Here is a 14,225-nt window from a genome sequence, read left to right as displayed (position 1 = left end):
GACTCTTTTGGTGGCGGATTCATTTGAATTCAGTATATTTATATAATATATAAATTTTATATGAAAAATTAAATATTCGAACTAATAATTTAAAATTAGAAATTTTTTTAGACCTTAATTAAACGTGAAACAAATATTAATGATCCATTCTATTTAGTAATTTGATCATGGTGAAAAAATTAGCCTATAAAGTTATGAATCACTCAAATTAATTTTGAACCGTTCAATTTAGTCCATCTAAAAATTGTGCTCAAATATAACATGAATATTAACACATGACAAAAGTACTGAATATTTTCTTTTATAAAAATATTTAAAAATATATATATTTATATATAATTTAGCAGAATATTATGGGGCGGGATGGGACAGAGAGTGGGGTATGGGGGTGGGATGGTTAACGAGTAAAAATTGGGGCATTATGCGGAGACAATGAACTAGAAATATCATTTATATGAAATTTGTTTTCTCTGCTTTCATTAAAGAAATCATTTCCTCATAAATTTCTTTACGAAACGTAGCACAATCCACTTATTTGGCACGCTCTTAGTACAATTCATTATGATTTTCAAGAGTTTTGACGGGACCAAAAAAAAGTCATGATCAATGAAAATATAGATTGATTAAATATAAATATGATATTTATAAAAAGATGTCAAATCCTAGAGATAATTAGGCAAAAAAAGTTGGCAATTAAACAAAAGGATGATTAAATTGGAAACTTTGATTGAATGGATTAGTCTTAATTAAACTTACTCTAAAAGGGACTTAGGAAAAAAGGCATTTGCTTACTCTTAACACTCATGAGCCATGGCCATCATATATACAAAACAATGAAAAGCCAAATCCAATATCCTAATATTACAAAGACAAGTTGTAAATCTTTAATTAATTAAGTGTGATTATTCATCAATCTTGTCTCCTAATCAAGCATAAATGGATGTATATATGTTTGGTCCTACCAAAGAATAAATAGGAGCTTTTGAAGGTACTTTGTTTGCTCTGTCTGATCCATTTTACTTGTCATGTTTATTTCTCACGTTTTTTTTAAAAAATATTAGCTCAAAATGTAATTTAACTTATTAATTTATCTTTTGTTCAATCTTATTTTTAGTATTATCCCCTTTTCACCACCTTAATCTCTCTCTACACGTTTCTTGAGTAAGGATAATTAAGATGAAAACCAATAGTTAGTTATATCTTGAGTTTTCTAAATTAACAATTATATGAGACCATTTATTTTTAGTAAAGATGATAAGTAAAGTGGATCGAAAGAAGGAATTTTTGATATTATTTTATGGGGTTTAAATATAAGAAAATGGTAAAAATGGTTTGGAACACCATTTTCAGAAGCAACAATGCGTGGATTCAAATTAGTCAAACTCGCATACAAATACTAGACATTGAACGAAATATCGATAAAAGATCTTAGTATTAATATAGACTAGGATTAGATCTAAAAGTTATACACTCACATACTCCTAAATAATTTTGATCCTTTAAATTTATTAAAAAGTAAATGATTTCAAAAGCAAAGTTAAAGGACGTCAATTGAATTTCTGATTCTGCCACTAGACCTAACAAGCAAATTTAACTACTTGACTTGACAAGCAATTTAACTATTGACATATCGAAATTATTAAGATTAATACTTCTATCAATCGGAAATAAATACAATCCCTTAGAATTATCTATTACAACCCCCTCCTCCCCTCTACACCCCGGGGGCGAAGCCACCTTGTGAACCCCTTTCAACGGAAAATTATACTATTTATACATTGTTAAAATTATATTTTGTATATATATAATAGATGTCAAACCTCCTTTAACTACTCCGTGTGTCTATTTCTACGAATTTTGAATCCCTTATTTAAAATCTTGGTTCCGTCACTGCCACACCCCCTACTCCACCCTTCCACCCTCCCCCCCCCCCACACCACCCTTTGAAATGAAGGTACAATGTCTTTCAAATATTTTAATTGGACATAGTCAAAAATGTGTACTAATGTAACGACCCTCTTAGTCGTTTTAGAAATTTCAACTATTATTTTTATATTAACCTTTTTAGTAGATTTTGTAAATAATTTATATGACTTATAAGAATGAGTGACATAATTTTTAGATTTAATAAAGAATTATTTTATTGCTAAGAATAATGAAAAAGGAAAAAAAAATAAAAAAATCAAATAATATAAATGAATAAAATAATAAAAAAAAAGGGGGGGCAAAGTGCCCTAATATGTGAAAACCCGCAAGGGGCATGAGAAAGAAAAAAAAACGACGATCTGGAAAAAAAAAAAACACAGAGAAGAAAAGAAAAGAAAGGGAGAAAAGAAAAGGGAGAAGGAGGAGAAAAATCAATATTTTTATCTCAAGGCGTCAAAGTAATTATTCTTATCCTTTCTATTAAATTTTTGTGTAACTAGGAATAGATTTTTAGGTTAAAACGTGTATAATTTATACTAATATGTGAACTTGTGAACTTGAGATTATAAATATGTATAAGTATTATGGTTCAATCATTGGACAATGATTAGTCCTAATCATTGGACAATGATTACTCCAAGATTAGGATTATTAATAGTGGAACGATAAATATGAATTGGAACATTGAAAATAAGTGGTTTCAGCAGATAGTTTTGTAGTCCGCCATTGATGTGCTGGGCAGTTAGTTTCGGCTTTAATTAATTTCATTTGATTATCATATTAGGATTCAAGTTTTGATATATTGAGATATGTGTTAAATAGTGGGTGCATTATGATATATAAAAATCATTATAATTATGTTATTCGGAGAATTAAGATTTAACCCTAAACTTGAAATTCAGAAAATATGAGATTTGATCAATTGGTTGGAATAAAGATTTAGAAATTTTATTATAAATTTGGATGAGTTTTGGGTCTAAGCTAGAGATATAGCAATATTAATGTTGTTAGTTTCGAAATCATATCGTGGTTATTTATTTGAATAGATTTTATTGGTTTGGAAGTCAACAAAAAGAGGAAGACTCAAGTTTTGGAGTCATTGTTCGACTATTTGAGGCAAGTGGATTTCTAAACTCTTGTTAAGTGTATGGAATGCGTGTATTTCCTTGTGATATATGTTTGGGAGTAACGGGATTGGTGATGGGTTGATTTGTCCACATTGATTAATTCTAATGATGAAATAAAAGGGATAACAAAAGGCGATGTGATTAATTATTTATGTGTGATGTGTTGAGAAAAGTTTGATGGCTTGTTGAATCATTGTTGATATGATTTCATGTTTGTGTGGTTGTGAACTGTGCAATGTTATGAAAATGGTCATCTTCTCATTATTTGTGTGAACATGTCATTGCATTATTCTGAGGCATGGTTGTGGAAGTGTTATGTGCATTGAGAAAGAATGATAACTTAAAGAGGATGTACCATTTCGAGGGACGTATCGCGCGCCGCGATGGTTACTATATTTCGAGGGACGTATCGCGCGCCGCGATGGATACTATATTTCGAGGGACGTATCGCGCGCCGCGATGGTTACTGTTATCGAGGGTCGTGTCATGCGCCGCGACAGATGCATGGACAGATATGTCCCCCATGGGTCCCGGACTGAGAGACAGCGGGTGTGTATCACTAGGTCAGACATGCATCATTATACTTGACATTGCATTCCATTACATTGCACATACTTATCATTAGTGAACTTGATATTGTGTTTTGCTGATCTAGTGATTGCCTTTTTGCGGAACTTGTGATTGTTGAATACTGAGCTTGTTATTGAGGATATATAATTTGTTGAAGTGTTGTTGTTGAGGATATGTAATTTGTTAAAGTGTGTTATTGAGGATATGTAAATTTGTGGAAGTGTTGCTATTGAGGATATCTAATTTGTTGAAGTGTTGATGTTGAGGATATATAATTTGTTAAAGTGTTGTTGTGGAGGATATGTAATTTGTTAAAGTGTTGTTGTGGAGGATATGTAATTTGTCTAAATGTTTTTGTTGAGTTACGTTCTATGTAAACTGTGAGTTGTTAGGCTGGGCTGATGTTTATGCAGGTTGTAGTTGCGGAGGTTCGGTTGGGGGTGGTAGGAGTACCCGTATTTCATCCCCTTAGCTTGTGTCTAGAGGTTTACTTGCTGAGTACCGTGTGGTTTGGTACTCACCCCTTGCTTCTACAAATTTTTGTAGGTTACTAGCCCGGACTTTTATGATATATTCTCTTTTTTTCCGAGGTTTCCTGGAGATTTTGTGAGGTAGTTGTTGGTCATCTCAGCATCCCTCCTTACCCTTGTTTATGATTTTGTTCTACTCTAGAAATAATATCATATGAGACTTATATTTTCTTTTGATCCCATTGTAATACTTTAGAGGCTTGTACACGTGACAATCAGGTTTTGGGGTATAATGTAAGTTGATAGTAAATTTTCCGCATTTTTATTGTAATAGTTGAGTTTTAGGCTTACTTATCTTGGTGGGATAAGACGAATGCCATCACGTCCATTTTTGGGTCGTGACACTACTACTACCCACTATCTTTAAAAGCAAATGGTCATTTTCTTAACCTCCTTTGTTGGCACTACAATTTTTTTTTTTTGGCTACAAGTGGAAAATATCGCCCACCCTTTTCTCTCTTTTCTATTTTTCTGCACAAATGCACATGCCATAGACTATGACACCTAGTGTGTGTGCTTTTTTTTCTGTAAACATGAACCAAATTTACCTTGACATTGTGACTTCATTTACTCACTGTCACAAGCTAGATATAAAGGTAACTTTTCATTCTTCTAAGCTCACGACATGTATTGTTCGTTTTGATCCAACAAGCTATAAAGACTTGTTTTTCGAATTATGTCATCATCAAACTCAAAAGTATGGTAAATTAGTAATATATTCGATTTAACTGTTTGTATTTATATAGGCACGTTTTAGATTTCGAGAGTTGAGTTTTTTGAAATAATTTGAAAATTATGTGTGTAAAAATTGTTATAAGTTACAATAATTGATAACTCAAGATATATGAAAAGATTACGGTTTAAGTTATTTATGCATTATAATCTTAATTGAACCTTAATAATTAATTGTAAAGACTTCTTCCACGCCTCGTAAGTAATACTAAACTATTTAAACATCGTAAAAAAATTATTTGTGCATATATAATGAATTTTCAAAAGAAAATGAAACTATCATTTTTTTGCGATCTGTATATTTTTTACATTACATATTAAAAATTTTGTATACGTCACTGATGAAGACATGACAACAAACCAACCCTAAACTCTATATTGATTTTATTATTGAAGTAGGATGATAAGACCTATATATATAGTCCTAATGTATGTGACCTTATTTTATGAGAATACATTAGCCATTTATGTTGGTGGAATGCATTATTTTCGGAAATTCCAACAATTGCATTTCGATGGTGCTAAGGTTTCAAAAACAAAATATAATGGTCCTATGTATCTAATGGGACACATTTCCATTTTTCCATCCGTTTGAGAGGCCTAAATCTGAAACGTCTGATAAAAAATATGAATCGAAGATTTCAATTATTTTATCATATAACTTATATCAATAGTAAGAAAAATTATTAATAGTATTTTAAATATAGTTATTTGATTTTCAAAGTTTATTAATTAATCTGAATAGGATCGGACCGATCGAATTACGTAAAGGGGAAACACTTTGTATTAAAAAATTCTTTTTTGAGGCTCAATTTTTATTTTATTTTATTTTTGTTGTTGTGCCTTATATTGTAATGCAATTACTTTTTAAGTATAACTAAAAAAAAAAAGAAGAAAGATATGTGCCTTTTTCTTTTCTCGTATCCAATGGACTGATATTGATGTGGACATTAGTGGTTCCTTTATGCCTTAATTAAATAGTACTACGTATTGATCGCTAAGGACTGTGTTGAGATGAATAAAAAATTTATATTTTGATCGAAATTTTAGATTTGAGTATTAAGAATAAGAAAGATTTCTAGTAGGTAACACTTTTTTCCTTTATAAGTATTACATGGCGTAATTTTTTAAAGATCGAACCCTAATATTAGTATCGATAACTGAGTGAAAAATATACAAAATGCATGCATTGGATGATACATGTCTCAACATCAAAGGCTTAGTTATAATTATTGGAAAGAAAAGAAATCCATGACCAATTGCTTCTTCCAACTTCTTGGCTCAAGTGCTTATTATAATATTGGTAATCTATGTCTTCCACTTAGTTAAAAGGAGTAATTAATTAATAATTAATCACCTACTTTAATCACTTTTTAATTAGTATGAATTTCTTGAATTGTTTAGGTTCATAATATCATCTATATATTGTTCGTTAACTTTTCACATTTTATTAAATACTAGATAGTTCTGTCAGGTAGCACCTGAAGGGGCATTATCTTAAAAATATCTCTTACATTTTGCTTCTCGAGGCTTAACTTTTATGAAGTTTGATCAATATTCTAAGAATTGTAACTTACAATTTTTTTCCGTTATTGAATATCTATATTTTTAATTTTAAAATATTAATTAATTCAATTTAATTTGACTTTAAATATTAATCGAATTAAGCTTTGAGAAGCAGGACGTGATAAATATTTTGGACGGAAGAAGTGATACTATACCAATACTATGTCTGAGTCTTTTGTATAATCTACATCAAATACATAAGTATTTAATTAAATGGTCAATTTTTTCCTATTTAAATTAGCAAGAGAAGAATTATCAAAATTTAAAGTATGAAATGAGGGATTAAGTGATGAAATCACCAATATTAGAAAAGTTAAATTAAATGCATTTAGTCAGTACCATATAGCTAGGGAACAACGTCATTATCACATTAATTAAACCATCATTAGCATACCACTAGCTTAATTTAATTATTAGTATAAAAATAGAAAAAAAAATAGAGAGGAAGAATGAATATATCAACTTGTAATATATCTATGGAGTAAATTGGAATTAGATTGATAACCAAATTTGGGTTTAATTAGGTGACCAAAAATTACCCAAAAATGGATAAAAGAAATTACACTATACTCTAGTCCCATAAAATAGAGTACCGAAAACGGTAGAATGTATGCAAAAATAAAGAGATTATTTCTGACAGATCATCGACTAAAAAATATTGTACATAAAAGAAATAAATGAAAGTGAAAGCATAACAAAGCCTTCCGAGCAAAATAATATGATAGTTGAAATATAAGAAACAATAATTAATATATGAAATTAAATGACAAAAAATTTATGGAAGCGGTATTACGAAATACAAATACTAAGATAAACACATGACAAGACAATATTACTATCTGCTAACCTCCTATCCGGGATATAACCATTGGGGAAAAAAAGAGAATAAATATTACCCATCAAAGATAATATTATATTTATTAGTCAATATGGGATTAAATTATTAATAAAGATAATAGTATTTAACACTTAAGTCACTATCTATATTGTAATCAATCGGCTTAATTATCGACTAATTAGCTGTTTAAGCCAGCCGCGAGGAATTTTAAACTTGATTATACCTCGCCGAGTTAATAACATTTACCAAATTGATTATTTTTAAATAAAATGTTAATTTGGATTTGACCCATACAAATATATACATCAAAATAATTTTTTTATAAGGTGAAAATTTTACGAAGCAAACTATTTTAATATCGCTATTTAATTTATATTTATCTTTTGGCACGAATATCCACTTTATATATGTGGTATTTGAAATTTAAGCAAATAAAATTGAAGATTTTAGCATGACTTCATTCATCATTTTAAGCCGAAGTACATGTATTATACATATATGATTAAAATTCAAGCAAAATAACTTAAATACTAACAATTAAACTTTAGTTATATATATCCGAATTTTAGTTATATAAAATATTTTCGATACGATTTTTAGAAGTTCAAAAAAAAAGGCAAACACAAATTAAATAATGAAATCAAAGAAATTTTAACATTAGAAGAGATATAATACAATATCACAACCATTTAAAATAGTTTAATATTGTTAAAAGAGGATTATAAATATCATAAAGTTCTTCCATTATTGACGAGTGAAAAATAAGTAAATTATTTTTTAAAATTTATGTTGTTAGTATTCTATCTAATTATTTCCTTTTAAAGTATGGTATTTTATATTATTTAAAATGTTTTGAAGAATTAGTACACTATGAGTTGGAAAAAGTTTGAAAACTTTATAATAATTATTTAGATATGATAATTTTTTTATTGCAAATTGATTCTTTTGTTGAAATATTGCATAATTTTCACATGCATTGATTGGTTCTTTTGTTGACACATAATAGAAAATTCGAGTGCTTTCTTATGCATTTTGTATTAATTAGTAAATTTATTTATTTATTTGTTTGTATTTTAATATGCAATTATTAAGGAAAGAGACAACGATGAAGAAAAAAAATCAAAGAAATAATATAATTTATATTGATACGACAGACAGACGGGTTAAATTTTAGTAGATTGATATAATTTATATTAATACGACGGACGGATTGAATTTCAGTAGATCGTTATAATTAAGTTAGTTTATAGTGTAATTATAATATTTTGTTATATATTAATAAAATAAAATTCATATACTTAAAATTTGGTAAATGATTTTTTCTTTTTTATTAATTGACTAATTAATCGAAGTAAATTTTGAACGAATTATAATTTGCTAAAGTTTTTGCTTTATAAATACCCTTTTCAATTTGTCTATGCTAACTAAATTTGCTTTATGAAGTCATTAATTGGCAATTTAGCATAATTGCTTACACTTTATTCTTCATTTTTATCACTTTCTATTGTGTTTTATTGTTTTTTACATATATATGAGTAGATCCAATATAAAGCAATTTATCCTAATAAAGTGATACAAAAACAAAAAAAATAATATTAAGTGGGTCTAGCTAGGGACCTAATCTTAGATCATCCAATTTAGTAATTAATCAACAACTTGCTAATATTTTATTTTTACAATTTATAAAACTCCACTCAAAATTCTTAATCAAGTTTTTTGCCTTCTTTTTCATGATGTTAAGGCATATAATTAAGGATGACATATGCTATCATATAGAGAATGTTAAGCTATTTAATAATAAGTATTTATATAGTCGATTTTAACTTATTTGAAAATCAGACATAATAATTAGGGATGGAAGTATAAACTTAGATGTAGGTTCGAGTAATTTCAATAGCTTTTACTTAAACAAGAAAAAATTATGTAAAAAGGTCATTAAAATATGTATAAACTCAATATAAATACTTTGAAGACTCATTCTGAATTCTGAATTCATAAAATTAAAATTTTATTTTTAATAACTCTAATAATAATTTTTTTATATTCAATGTTCAAAATATATATCGAACTATAAGTCGTCATAATTTTGCAAGGTGTTAGACTTATTAAAGGAAAAAGACAGAGTGTTAAGATACTTTTTTTGGTACCAAGCCTCAAAGCAAATATTGTTTGTTAATTATTTCTGAATGTTGATAATTACTAGTAGTAATAAACAATTCTAATATTGGATATGATTTATTTTGAGACAAAGCATTATGATAAATCTTTTTAGAAAAGGAAAAAATTATATATATACACAAGTTGATAATGGACTCCCCACTTGCATTTAAATTTTAGACATAGTTATTTGTTTTGATATTCTCAGACAGCACAAAATTCAACATCTTTTATTAACAACTGATCCTAGGATTGTTACTTAGAATTTAGCATAGGACAGAGTCCAATGTAAAGTCCAAATATAGAAATATAAACTTTAGTACAATTTGTAATAATTATATAATAATAAAATGTTTCTGATGAATTTTAACTAATCCATTTGTTTCTTATGGATTCCTTGCCTGACTTTTTTCTTTTCTATGAACCATGTTGAGAAGAAGAGACAATTGAATTACATCATCCCACATTGAGTCTTGCAACTTTATATTTGTTTCTTAATTAATTTAGTTGCTAACAACGATAATAACATATTCAATATAGCCCGCAAGGTCATGATTGGGTCGTTGGGAGGCAAGTCTTTCATCAGATCAAATTCAGCCTCCGTCTGTCACACAGTTATAAGCTCGTACATAAGTCTTGCCTAGTGCAGTTTACATCTTGAGAACTATTTCAAAGTAACCAGGATTACAACAAAATTTTCCTTCAAAAGGCAGAGATTATAACAAAGTTGGTGGTTTCTCACGATTTCTAAAGCAAATAAAAATATTTAATATAGACTCTAAGGGTTTACCTAATGTGATTTAGGTCTTAGGTTACCAAAAAGTGTAGTGCTCACCCAATTGGAAGAAACTGTAAAAGAAGGTTGTGGCTTTCTCAAGAACTCCCAAAAACAAAAAAACAAATTCAATATATATATATATATATATATATATATATATATATGGGATATTGAGAGGATTATCTCTATACTACTTTTCTTTTATATCGAAAGATAACGATATTATTTTTCCATAGACCCTCGGCTTAAGTTAACCCTAATAAAATCACGATTAGAAAATACAGGAGTGAAACAATCATAATAAACGTAATGGAGAAAAGAATAATACTCCCTTCGTTTAAAAAAGAACGATCTCCTTTTCGTTTTAGCCTGTTTAAGAAAGAATGACCTCTTTCTTTTTTTGGTATTTTAATTTCAATTTTTCACGTGGTATGTTTAAGACCATAAGATCAAAGGGCAATTTTATATATTTAATATAATTTTAATTTTGAACCACAAGATACAAAGTCTTTTTTATATTTTTAAACTCCGTATCAAGTCAAATTAGGTCATTCTTCGTGAAACGTAGGGAGTGTAGTAAATTCCTTTGAAGTGTGGCATGAGAAGGAAAAAAGAGGCTAAAGCTGACAACTTTGGCTCCATGTAGTGATTGCTATTTTTGAAAGAAGGGACCCCTTTGAGTTGGGCCATCCACTTGTAAAGTATTGGGCCCATTAAGAAACGCCACTTTCTTTTGTAGGGCCCAATTCACACGTCCAAATGTCTTTTAAATCCGACAAAAAATGGGCCCCATGAAACAAACTTCTCACAGAGCCACGTCACCCAAAAAAATCTTCTCACTCTACTCCTTAGCAAGTGGAGAACACCACCCGTCGAAAATCGTAGTGAGATGGATAGAATTTCTCCTGTCTTAAACACAGAGATCTCGAATCTTACTTCTACATATGAAATTGTCTTTTTGTAGGAACCTCAAAATAAAACTTTTCAAATAGACATCTAAATTAGCCGACCCTGAATAAATTACCTTTTTACCCCTATAAAGATAAAAATAAGATCTGCATATATCATCATCTTCTCCGAACCCTATTTTTGTAAGCACACTCCGCGCATGTGTGATCATATAAAGGAATTGAAGATTAATGCGGTCGAGGTCGATCTCAATTTATGTGATGTAATTTAGTTGATTGCAGAATTTTAAAAAATAGGGCCCCACACGCATCACATAGGAGAATAAACATTTCTCTCTCTTTCTGTCTACTTTTATTGATGTGATGAATAGGTGGGTCCTGCCTAAGTTCTGTAGAGTCGTCAGCCATTTTTGACTCTCTAGCCATTGGCTTAGACCCTACATACATCTTTGTCTTTTAATAGGGGCTCAGATCCCAATGTATTATAAAATTCATCTAATCTATTTGTACCCCACCCAACCCCTCTGCAATTTGAGGGTACTGTATAGTGGTTCATCTCAAGCTGGCTGGCTGGCTTCACAAGCCATTTTTTATGAGCTGATAACTACTCTTGCTTATATGATAAAGGGTATTCAATCTCTTTCTAAGATGTGGTTATGTTCGGATTAGTTTACGTGCACTTAAACGATTATTTCCATGAAGAATAAAGGCGTAAAGGGCAACAGACTATTTAACACCTTTTCAAAAGGTAACGAGGTTAGGTTAACTTTGGAAAGATTATTTGAATGAAAAATGCCGAGTTAACCCATGAGATGAGGTTTACAAGTGTAGTCTACTTCTTATTTAGGCACCTTGATTATTTCATCGGACATTTGTTGCTTCTCATCAATAGAGGTATCAGAAACTCTATTCATCGAGATTTAGGTAATGACCAAGTCACCTACTAGTATTCTTTTGTCTCGATTGAAATTTGAACATAAGACTTCGTGATTATACTTTATTGATTACTACGTCACACCTAGGTGTTGCTAGTACAAGTTAGCTACAAACAACTTAACCAACTCTACTGACTACACAGATTTAAATCCTCCATTGTTAGGAAGGTAAAAGAACTGCAAACTACTGTTATATGAACTACAAAGCTTTTCAAACGAACGACTCACAACAACATCGATGTCTTCTCTTTTGAGTTGAAGGTCTACCGGAAACAACTTCTTTATCCAACCAAGGCAGGGGTAAGATGTGCGTACATCCTATCCTCACCATACGTACCCCACTTGTGAGACTACATTGATTATGTCGTTATATCAAATATGAAATTATGAATAGCCTATGAGTAAAATTAGTAACCTATGGTCTCAGAAAACCAAATCTTAGCACAACAGTTTCCCAGTATAAATGTCTATAAATTTTTAGTTACATATCATTTTCAGAAACTATAAGGTTCTAGGGGACCATTTACAAAAGGAGGAGGCCTGTGTAAATGCTTTCATTAGTAAACTGACAGTAGCTACCACCTATTTGACCTATCCACCAACAAGATACAACACTTATGGCTAAAAGTTGAAATCCCCTTTCCCATATGGCCACTTTTATTGGACCATTTGAACTTATCTAAGCACTCAAAAACTGAACTTGTCTGGTTTCTTCCTAGTAGATATTCTTTGGTTGTTGTTGGAATCACAAAACATTCCAATTAAATATCTTAATCAGTTTGTTTGAACAGTAAACAACCAGTTCAAATATTCACGGCCAAGAATTTACTAGCTTTTATCTCCAAGATGAAAATCTTGGTTCCGCCACTAGTCACTGTTCTAAACATGTATAGGCTTTTTGTAAAAGCGACAACTTACCAAATATCAGTGCTTACTTGCACGGAACTAAACAAACTAACTTTCTCAAATGACATGAATAATCAAGTACTCCTATATGTAGAGGCGGTTTCAAAATTCTACGTTAATGTCAGCACATCCATAACTTCTTTGCAGAAATGGGTCCAAAACTTAACCTATTTATGTATTTTTAGGTATTTTCAACGATATATACAAATACGATTCAGACCAAAGGAAACAAGTGTGAACTTTGTACCTCCAGTGCCTACATGATCACTAAACACAGTTAAGACTACTTAGAATCACTCGCCTGTCTCAAAACGTACCACCTCTCGTACTAGATCACAACCCCCATAGTTCTATCTTCAAACAGCTCGTCTCCTTATGTAGCTACATGATAATATTACTACTAGTTTTATGGATTTTCATGAACATCAAGGGACTTGATGCAACATAGTAAAACATTAGGTTGTTGATGCAAATATATTCAAGTATAGAAGACTTTACCAAAAGACATCAGTCTTTGTTATAATTTGGCTAAAAGTTGACAAAACAAAAAAAAACAACTAACGTGTCAACTTTCATGGACCCAACTAGTTTTAATAAAACTTACTCTAAAGGGACTACAAAAGAGTTTGCTCATTCTTACACCAGACACAAGGTATCTGTAAAAGAACTCACTCATGACCGTTAGATCAGATCGATGTAGACGTGATGTCTATACACGAAAAAGAAAAATGAAGAGCCAATTCCTGTATATTCAATTCAATGACAACTTGCAGCATATTGTTTAACCCTCTCTCCCTCTCTCCTAGGCTGGGCATAAATATAATGGTCCTACTCCTATCAACAATGAATATGGGTTTTAAAAGGTACTTTACATATACTGGTTAGCCGAGGATCTATCGGAAACAGTCTTTCTAGCTCACCTCTGAGGTAGAGGTGAAGTCTGCGTACACTGTATCCACCCCCAGACCCCACTCTGTGGGAATACACTGGGTATGTCATTGTTGTTTACATGTACCAGTTGTTTACCAGAGTTGGATATAGTAGTCCTTATTATAGACTATGACAAAGAAGAAAGGGACCAGCACATCTTCATATTATCTAAAGCTAAGGTTAAGGTTAACATCATAGGTGTGGCGATGGTTACCTGCTCCTTGAGGCTAATGAGAAGTTTTTTTCCATAAACAGATGGCATTAGGACTTGTCAATTGGGATTGAAGACGAAAGCTCCATTGCTAGAGACCTGATATGCTAG

The 14,225-nt window shown here is 30.5% G+C and overlaps 1 long non-coding RNA gene across 1 annotated transcript; it reads left to right on the top strand.

Annotated features, from left to right (window-relative positions):
• The first annotated feature begins 2,218 nt into the window (after positions 1 to 2,218).
• LOC138339597 (uncharacterized) lies at positions 2,219 to 4,542 on the top strand. The gene is made up of 3 exons (XR_011212446.1): positions 2,219 to 2,384; positions 2,973 to 3,042; positions 4,170 to 4,542. It is a non-coding gene; the product is annotated as an uncharacterized lncRNA (long non-coding RNA).
• Positions 4,543 to 14,225: the final 9,683 nt, after the last annotated feature.

This window comes from Solanum lycopersicum, chromosome 11 (assembly GCF_036512215.1).
Source record: "Solanum lycopersicum chromosome 11, SLM_r2.1".
Taxonomy (NCBI): domain Eukaryota; kingdom Viridiplantae; phylum Streptophyta; class Magnoliopsida; order Solanales; family Solanaceae; genus Solanum; species Solanum lycopersicum.
This window is presented reverse-complemented; position numbering and strand designations above follow the sequence as displayed.